This window comes from Giraffa tippelskirchi, chromosome 9 (genome assembly GCF_054371585.1).
Source record: "Giraffa tippelskirchi isolate mGirTip1 chromosome 9, T2T-mGirTip1v1.2.pri, whole genome shotgun sequence".
Lineage (NCBI taxonomy): Eukaryota > Metazoa > Chordata > Mammalia > Artiodactyla > Giraffidae > Giraffa > Giraffa tippelskirchi.
In genome coordinates this window covers 19,647,364-19,655,808 of record NC_137283.1, presented here as the reverse complement: position 1 = coordinate 19,655,808, position 8,445 = coordinate 19,647,364, and positions in this window count along the sequence as shown.

Here is an 8,445-nt window from a genome sequence, read left to right as displayed (position 1 = left end):
CAGATAGACACTTTGTCTTTCAGAGTGTTTCAGTTCACTTATAGTTTCACCAAAAGGGTATACAAGTTTCTGTATTCTTGCAAACACCTGATTCTTTTTTCTTTATTCTTCATTCTGCTGTTAAGCCTATCAATTGAGTTTATTTATTTTGGTATATATTTTTTCAGCTTAAATTTTCCCATTTGGTTCTTTAAAAATTTTTGTAGTTCTGTTCTGAGATTTTATTGCCTTACTGAGACTATTTTGTCATGTTTTTACAGTGTGTTTGTAATCCTTGATACATTATTGTGAAGACCGCTCTAAAATCTTTATCAGATACTTCTAGCATCCCTGTCATTTCCCCATTGGTATCTATGTATCTCTGTTATCTACCTATGCATCCTCAAGTCTATCTAGTGTCTTTCAATATTATCTTTGGGGTCTTCCCAGTTCTTTGTTGACTAGTGATAGTGAATGAATCCTGGATATGTTGGATTATGTTATGACACTTTAGATCTTACTTAAACCTGTTTTTGTTGGCATTTTCTCACCCTGATACATCAGGGGAAGGAGAAGTCATGACCTCATTAGTGTCAAACATGATAGAAGTCAAGTGTCCCAGTAAATTTCTCTTTATCACGACCTCATTAGTGTCAAACATGATAGAAGTCAAGTGTCCCAGTAAATTTCTCTTTATCAATTGAAACCTAAAGGGAACAGTTTCCTGATTACTGCTTGACAGTGGTAGAAATTCTGGATTTCCATATCCTGTAGCTGGCAAGAACAGGAGTATCTCATTACTTATTTCATTTTACCATGGCTTCTACTGACACCATAGAAATGATGGTTTCATTATAACTGGAGAGTAGTGGAAGCCCTGACTCTCCACAGGCCTCTTTGTACATTATTACAGCATATGATGGACTCTTCACAACTTTTGGGTGAAGTTGAGAACCCCAGCTTCCCACCTAGTCTACACCGACAACATGAGGGGGTCCTTGCTCCTGTTTAGCGGGAATAAAAGTGACTGTTCCTGACTCATTCTTCTCTGACACATACCTGGAGAGTGACATGTGATGCCTTGTTACTATCTGGAAGAGTCAAAGTCTAGGCACCCCCTTGTCTTTTGCTAGCATAGGTGTAGGTATAACCACAGTTTTTTCCTGTAGTGTTTGGCTGGAGTAGAGTGTTCTTACGTAAAAGTTTTGTGTCTTTCTAAGCTGTCCTTCTCTGGTCCTTTTCCTAGAGAGAGCATTTATTTTTTTGGACTGTGCTCATTGCGTATTCCTGACTTCTTTAGTCCATATCTTGGATATATTAGGCTAAGAGGAAACCCAGGAATCTCAGTATCATGCTATTCCTCAGATCCTGAAGTCCCAGTCAATCTACTTGCTTATCTCCACTTTTGAGAGTTTTCCTATGTTTGTTTCACAATAATGTTCAGAAATTTTTGGCTGCATTTAGCAAGAAAAACAGGGAAGTACATCTGTTCTGTATTCCCAGAAGTCTTCTTTGATTTTTTAATGTTATACTAATTTTGGAGTCATAGAATAAACCTTACTTGGCCATGATGTGTTATTCATCCCCAACATACTCTGATTCGGTAATCTTTATTTTTATTTTTTGGTATTTTTAATCTGAGTTGTCAAGAGGATTAGCCTATAATTTTCCTTTTATGTAATAGTCTTGCTGGTTTGTGTGATAAACTTTGCACTGGCTTTATAAAACAAGTTGAGAAGAGGATTCCTCAACTTTTCTCTGGAAGATTTTGTCAGAAAGATATTTTTCTTTACAGTTTTGAAAGATGTTACTAGGGAAGCCCTCTGTTTAAGGGGTTATTTTATGGATTTAATCTCTTCAGCAGATACAGAACCGTTCAGATTTTAAATTTTTTCTCCGTTAGTTTTGGCATGCTAGGTTTTCTATGCTTTTCTTCAATTTCTTTTGTATTTTTAACTTTGTTTACATAAACTTATTCATACTAATTCTTTTATTTCCTTGTAATTTCTTTATGATTTCAGTAATCTCTCCTTTTTCTTTTCACTAATGATTTATTTTTTCTCTTTTTATTATTGATCAGCCCATTATTTATATTATTTTTCTAAATCACTAGTTTTGGGATTTTTATTTTCTATATTTAAATTCTGTTATTTTGCCTTTATTGTTTCTCCTATTTTTTTTTTTTTTGGTTTAATTTGCTGTTATTTTCTTTAAGTGAATGTTCTCTAAGTGAATTTCAGGCTGTTATTCTAATGTATATATTTAAAGCTGACAGTTTTACATGTATCCCACAAGTTTAACATGTTTTATTTTCATTATTAATAAGCTTAAACTAAATAATGTCCACAGTCTAATTTCCACTGAGATTTACCCTTTAACTGTTGGGTTATTTTGAAATTATTTAACTATTTTCCAAGTAGTTGTCTTTTGGGGACTGATTTCTGGTTTCTACCATCAGAAAACACGTTCTAAATGGCTTCTTTTTTTTTCTTTCAAATCTGTTGATACTAGCTTTCTGATATAGTATACTGTAAATTTTTTTCACCCTGTGAAATCTAGAATGTTTCACTCTCAAACCCACCTAGGGAAACACCCTGGGTCCTGATTCTCTCTTCATGACTATTTAACATGTATAAGAAGAAACATGTGCTGTGTCAGTGTTGAGTGTGATTTTTTATATGAGCTACTTAGTTGATATTTAGTCATACAAATCATGTGTTTACTTTTGTTGATTTCAAAATTTTGAAAATCATGAGTCTCCTTCTTTGATTATATATTAGTCTATTTTTCCTTTATTTCCTTTATTTTGTTGTACATATTTTTAAACTATACCTATGACATTTTAATTTTCATGTTGTTTGGTTATCTTTGTTATTTCAAGTAATGCCTTTTACCTTAAGGTCTAATCTGTTTCATTTTAATATACCTACTCCAACTATCTCTGGATGAGTATTTCCATGACAAATCTTTTCCCATTCTTTTATTTTTATCTTCTATATCCCTGTATTTAAGGTGTGTCTCTTTTAAGTTAAATAGAGTTTTAACATTTTAACCATACTGGTGACTCTGTCTCTTTTTTACCTCCTTATGAAACATTTCATCCATTGCATTTGATGTATTATCATTTAAATTGATTTAAATCTGTCATTTTACCTTTTTATATAGTTCTTTTTCCTGCTTTATATTATTTTCCCTTTATTCTATTTTTTCTTTTACCTAATCAAACATTTAAATTTTTTTCATTTTTCTCTTTTGTTTGTTAATTATAGTCTTTTTGCTATTATTTCAGTATATATCCCATGGATTACATGTGTCTCAGACAATTCTAACATGATTAATGTCTCTATCCAAAATGATTGTTCCCTTGCTTGTCTAACACCTGTTCTTCTCAAGACTGAAGAGTACTAGAGAAAAATGGGGATTGGAAACAAGCAGGACCCTATGGATTCCTGGGCACAAAAGTCTTCCTGTGTCCCATGTTTGTTTCTTGTTTGCAGGAAATAGGCTTCATTCAGCCTCCATGACCTTCCCTGAGTTCCACAGTCATGCTCACATAGTTGCTATTTAGGGAAGGGAGGAGGTGGGTAGACAAGGGAGGAGCAGTCAAGAAACAGTAGCCTTGGGGAAGGGTCCTGATTTCTTAACAATGGATACACATTACAATATCTTTGAACTATTTTGTAAATAGATACTGAAACCTCACCAGGTGGGAGAAGTTAACTGTATATTCCCCCAGCATGGAGACCCCAGCAAGTAGACTTCCCTGGTGGCTCAGATGGTAAAGCGTCTGCCTACAATGCGGGAGACCAGGGTTTGATCCCTAGGTCAGGAAGATCCTCTGGAGAAGGAAATGGCAACCCACTCCAGTACTCTTGCCTGGAAAATCCCATGGATGGAGGAGCCTGGTGGGCTACAGTCCATGGGGTCACAAAGAGTCGGACACGACTGAGCAACTTCACTCACTCACTCACTCATATAAACCCCATACAGGTTTGGAACCAGAGGCTGATGATGCTGTCTCCCAATTACATCCCCACCAACCAATCAGAATGTCCATAAGCTGATCACACTCTCCTCTTTGAACAATTACTCTAAAACTCTTCACTACCAACTTCAGGTTGGGACATGTAGTTTTGAGGACATTAGCCTGCTGTGGCCAATTTTGCCTGGCAAAGTAATAAAGCTATTGTTTTCTACTTCACGTGAAACTCTGTCTCCAAGAATTAATTTGGTGTCAAGGTGCAGAGGCCAGACTCAGCACCAGTTGTTCCTGAATTCCAACTGTTGTTTCTTCAGCCCTGTGAGACTCTAGAAAATTGCTAAGTTTCCCAGATCATGAGATGCTGCCTTCCACTCTCCTTCCTATGGCCTCAGCTCTGTGCCACTTCAGTTCAGTTCAGTTCAATCAGTCGTGTCCGACTCTTTGCGACCCCAAGGACCACAACACACCAGGCCTCCCTGTCCATCACTAACTCCCAGAGTTTATTCAAACTCATGTCCATTGAGTCAGTGATGCCATCCAACCATCTCATCCTTTGTCGTCCCCTTCTCCTGCCTTCAATCTTTCCCACCATCAGAGTCTTTGAAAATGAGTCAGTTCTTCGCTTCAGGTGGCCAAAGTATTGGAGTTTCAGTTTCAGCATCAGTCCTTCCAATGAAGATTCAGGACTGATTTCCTTTAGGATGAACTTGTTGGATCTCCTTGCTGTCCAAGAGACTCTCAAGAGTCTTCTCCAATACCACAGTTCAAAAGCATCAATTCTTCGGTGCTCAGCTTTCTTTATAGTCCAACTCTCACATCCATATATGACTGCTGGAAAAACCATACCTTTGACTAGACGGACCTTTGTTGGCAAAGTAATCTCCCTGCTTTTTAATAGTCTGTCTAGGTTGGTCATAAATTTTCTTCCAAGGGGCAAGCATCTTTTAATTTCATGGCTGCAGTCAACATCAGGAGTGATTTTGGAGCCCCCCAAAATAAAGTCTGTCACTGTTTCCACTGTTTTCCCATCTATTTGCCATGAAGTAATGGGACCAGATGCCATGGTCTTACTTTTTCACTCTCCTCTTTCACTTTTGCCAAGAGGTTCTTTACTTCTTCACTTTCTGCCATAAGGGTGGTGTCTTCTGCATATCTGAGGTTATTGATATTTCTCCCAGCAATCTTGATTCCAGCTTGTGCTCCATCTAGTCCAGCATTTCTCATGATGTACTCTGCATATAAGTTAAATAAGCAGGGTGACAATATACAGCCTTGACATACTCCTTTCCCAATTTGGAACCAATCTGTTGTTCCAGGTCCAGTTCTAACTATTGCTTCTTGACCTGCATAGAGATTTCTCAAGAGGCAGGTCAGGTGGTCTGGTAGTCCCATCTCTTTCAGAATTTTCCACAGTTTGTTGTGATCCACACAGTCAAAGGCTTTGGTATAGTCAATAAAGCAGAAGTAAATGTTTTTCTGGAACTCTCTTGCTTTTTAGATCATCCAATGGATGTTGGCAATTTGATCTCTGGTTCCTCTGCCTTTTCTAAATCCAGCTTGAGCATCTGGAAGTTTACGGTTCACGTACTGTTGAAGCCTGGCTTGGAGAATTTTGAGCATTACTTTACTAGCGTGTGAGATGAGTGCAATTGTGCAGTAGTTTGAGCATTCTTTGGCATTGCCTTTCTTTGGGATTGGAATGAAAACTGACCTTTTCCAGTCCTGTGGCCACTGCTGAGTTTTCCAAATTTGCTGGCAAATTGAGTGCAGGATTTTCACAGCATCATCTTTTAGGATTTGAACTAGCTCAACTGGAATTCCATCATCTCCACTAGCTTTGTTCATAGTGATGCTTCCTAAGGCCCACTTGGCTTCACATACCTGGTTGTCTGGCTCTAGGTGAGTGATCACACCATCATGATTATCAGGGTCATAAAGATCTTTTTTGTATAGTTTTCTGTGTATTCTTGCCACTTCTTCTTAATATCTTCTGCTTCGGTTAGGTCTCTACAATTTCTGTCCTTTATTGTGCCCATCTTTGCATGAAATGTTCCCTTAGTATCTCTAATTTTCTTGAAGAGATCTCTAGTCTTTCCCATTGTTTTCCTCTATTTCTTTGCACTGATCACTGATGAAGGCTTTATCTCTCCTTGCTATTCTCTGGAACTCGGCATTCAAATGGGTGTATCTTTCCTTTTCTCCTTTGCCTTTCCTTCTCTTCATAGCTGTTTGTAAGGCCTCCTCAGACAACCATTTTGTCTTTGTGCATTTCTTTTTCCTGGGGATGGTCTTGATCCCTGTCTCCTGTACAATGTCATGAACCCCCGCCCATAGTTTTTCAGGCACTCTGTCAGATCTAATCCCTTGATTCTATTTGTCACTCCCACTGTATAGTGATATAGGATTTGATTTAGGTCATACCTGAATGGTCTAGTGGTTATCTCTATTTGCTTCAATTTAAGTATGGATTTGGCAATAAGGAGCTCATGATCTGAGCCACAATCATCTCCCCATTTTGTTTTTGTTGACTGTATAAGCTTCTCCATTTTTAGCTGCAAAGAATATAATCAATCTGATTTTGGTATTGACCATCTGGTAATTTCCATGTGTAGTGTCTTCCCTTGTGTTGTTGGAAGAGGATGTTTGCTATGACCAGTGCATTCTCTTGGCTAAACTCTATTAGCCTTTGCCCTGCTTCATTCTGTACTCCAAAGCCAAATTTTCCCATTACTTCAGGTATTTCTTGACTTTCTACTTTTGCATTCCAGTCCCCTATAATGAAAAGGACATCTTTTTGGGGTGTTAGTTCTATAAGGTCTCGTAGGTTTTCATAGAACAGTTCAACTTCAGCTTCTTCAGCATTATTGTTTGGGACATAGACTTGTATTACTGTGATAGTGAATGATTTGCCTTGGAAGCCAACAGAGATCATTCTGTCATTTTTGAGATTTCATCCAAGTACTGCATTTCAGACTCTTTTGTTGACTATGATGGCTACTCCATTTCTTCTAAGGAATTCTTGCCCACAGTAGTAAATATAATGGTCACCTGAGTTAAATTCACCCATTCCAGTCCATTTTAGTTCATTGATTCCTAAAATGTCAATGTTCACTCTTGCCATCTCCTGTTTGACCACTTCCAATTTGCCTTGATTCATGGACCTAACATTCCAGATTCCTATGCAATACTGCTCTTTACAGCTTTGGACTTTATTTCCATCACTTATACATTAGTAAATAACCTTGAGGGGAAAATGTCACAGATCTACTGACGGAGTGGCTCCCTTTTTTCTGTGATGCTAAATCCTCAAGTCCTGGCTATCTTTCTAGCTCTCCAGTACCTTCAACATATTAAAAAGCTATTGTGGATACATTCTTCAGTTCTTATCAGGAGAACTGATCTGCAAAAAGCTACTCCACCATCAGTAGTAATGGCAGTCCTTTTTACCTTCACCTAACTTTTCTTTAGAGTTTACACAAAGAATTTTGGTGATTCTGATTCTAAATAAACTTTCAAATTTGCATTTTCAGAATCTGTGATGTGTTTGTTTCTAATTGGAGTAATTTCTAAATGATCAATGACCCTTTTCTGCTATAATATTTTCAATAATTTGCTACATTATTTCATCCAATAAGCTTTATATTAAAATGTGAAGAAGCCAATTTTATTGCTGGGCAGTCCAGATTATCAGAAAATTACAGTTGCTAAAGAATTAAAATGTATAATGTGAAAGAATGACAAGCACACCAGAATTTACTTATTCAAATTAAAGTACCTCCCCTTTATATAATGCTTTGGAAGTTTAAACACTCTTTCTAGTACTTCTATTTGATGTTTGATGCTTTTTTGGAATATTTGAAATTACTTTTAGAATATATTCTTACAAACATGCTTAGTGGCACAAATATTTTTTCTTGGAGTTTGACATTAAGTTATATAAGAAGTCAATAGTCATCCAAGCCATATCTGCTAATAATAAAAGAGATCAAATTTAGAATGCTTGGAAGTACAGTCTACTAAAATGAAGTGCAGTGAAAGTTGCTCAGTTGTGTCTGACTCTTCATGACCCCATGGACTGTACCCTGCCAGGCTCCTTTGCCCATGGAATTCTCCAGGTCAGAATACTGGAGTGGGTAGCCATTCCCTTCTCCAGGGGATCTTCCCAAACCATTGATTGAACCCAGATCTCCTGCATTGCAGTAAAATTGGTTTCTATTTTTTATGGTCTAATTCATCAACTTAAATAAAAATTAATTGAATGCCTATTAAATGCCAAACACTATGTTCAGTGCCACAGAGAATAGTGTGATACGGGTAATGGATTGTATAACTGATAATTATCTCAAACAGTAATTTCAATATATGCAGTTGTTATATATGCATACATACATACAAACATATTATACACACTTAAATTCCTACCTATGCTTGCATGCAAGCCTGTGTATACTTGTGTATATGTGTATAAAACTACTATATGTTCT